The sequence below is a fragment of the Choloepus didactylus genome, chromosome 16 (assembly GCF_015220235.1).
Source record: "Choloepus didactylus isolate mChoDid1 chromosome 16, mChoDid1.pri, whole genome shotgun sequence".
Classification (NCBI taxonomy): domain Eukaryota; kingdom Metazoa; phylum Chordata; class Mammalia; order Pilosa; family Megalonychidae; genus Choloepus; species Choloepus didactylus.
Genome location: NC_051322.1, coordinates 85175756 through 85177315, shown reverse-complemented (window position 1 = coordinate 85177315; position 1560 = coordinate 85175756). Strand labels below are relative to the sequence as shown.

At 33.9% G+C, this 1560-nt stretch overlaps 1 pseudogene; it reads right to left on the bottom strand.

The window, feature by feature from the left end:
• Positions 1-238: 238 nt before the first annotated feature.
• LOC119511416 lies at positions 239-1180 on the bottom strand (annotated as a pseudogene).
• Positions 1181-1560: the final 380 nt, after the last annotated feature.

Genomic DNA, 1560 nt, shown 5'->3' with positions numbered 1-1560 from the left:
AATCTCTTGTATGTCTATCTCTCTGGAGAACCCTGAAAAAAAACAGTGGGGATGAAGTGATATCTAATTGTTACATAACTTATGAGGATTAGTTTCTGAATATAAGGAAAATGATTTAGCTGTTCCTTATAATTAGGTTTTGTTTTGTTGTCCAAGATAATGAAATTATATCCATTAAAAAAATTCAGGTACATTTGCATTTGCTATAGTTCTTTAGGAAAATATTCTATGATGAATATCAAATATGAATTTTGCATGCATTTTTAAAGACCCTGTGGAAGACATTTTTTACCTCTTTGTTCCTTAAGCTATAAACCAAAGGATTAAACATGGGGATAATTAAAGTGTAAAACACAGAGGACATTTTATCAGAATCAAGGGAGTGACCAGATTTAGACTACACATACATAAAGAGTAGGGTTCCATAGAACACCAATACCACTGTCAGATGAGAAGCACATGTGGAGAAAGCTTTTTTCCTTCCTTCAGGAGAATGTATTTGAAATATGGTAATCAGGATCAGCACATATGATACTAAAATGACTAGGAGGGAGGAAATCATATTAAATGCTGAAAATATTATAATCAACAATTATATTTCTCTTGCATTTGAGCACAGCATGGATAACAAAGGGATATCATCACAATAAAAATGACTGATGATATTAGAACCACAGAAGCTCAATGTAAAAATCTTAATGGTGAACATCAGAGACACAAAGGAGCTGTAGAGGTAAGGGATACCCCCAAGCACATGGCAAAGTCTCTGAGTCATGAAAGAACTATATAGCAAAGGGCTACAGTTGGCCACATAGTGGTCATAGGTCATGGCTGACAAGATGAAAAATTCACTGACAATGAATAAAAGGAAAAAGGCCAGCTGTGTGGCACAGACATAATAGGAAATTGTATTTTGTTCCACAACAAAATTTATTATCATCTTGGGACAAATAACAGTAGAAATGCCAAGATCAATGAAAGTCAGGTGTCTGATAATGAAATACATAGGTGTGTGGAGGTGAGAGTCCACCTTGGCAAGGATGATCATGCCCAGTTTTCCCATCACTGTGACCATGTAGATGATGAGAAAGACACCAAAAAGGGGACCCTGCAGCTCAGGGTGACTTGTGACTCCCAGTAGAATGAATTCAGGCAGCACTGTCAGATTCTTTTGGCCCATTTTATCCAGTTATCTCTTCTGGGAAGAAACAGAAGCATTATTATTTGTTTTCATGCAATATTATATAATCTTATTATCTTTAGACCAAATGGAGAATATTTCTTCATGGATAAAAAATAATCATCATATCTTATTTTGAATCTAAAATAACTTTTTCCCCAAACTGAGGGATCCATATGAAAAATCAATTTGCACTGATAAAGCATTGATTAAACTTTTAATAGAATGTACACTATTTGGTGCATATCTGTGGATATCACAGATGTATAAATATTGAACTCTTTATCTATACAATGAAATCAGTTTTTCTTTAGTATACTTGAATATTTGCATGAGATTAGTTGTGGCATTTTGATATTATGTATGAAACATTCACAGTT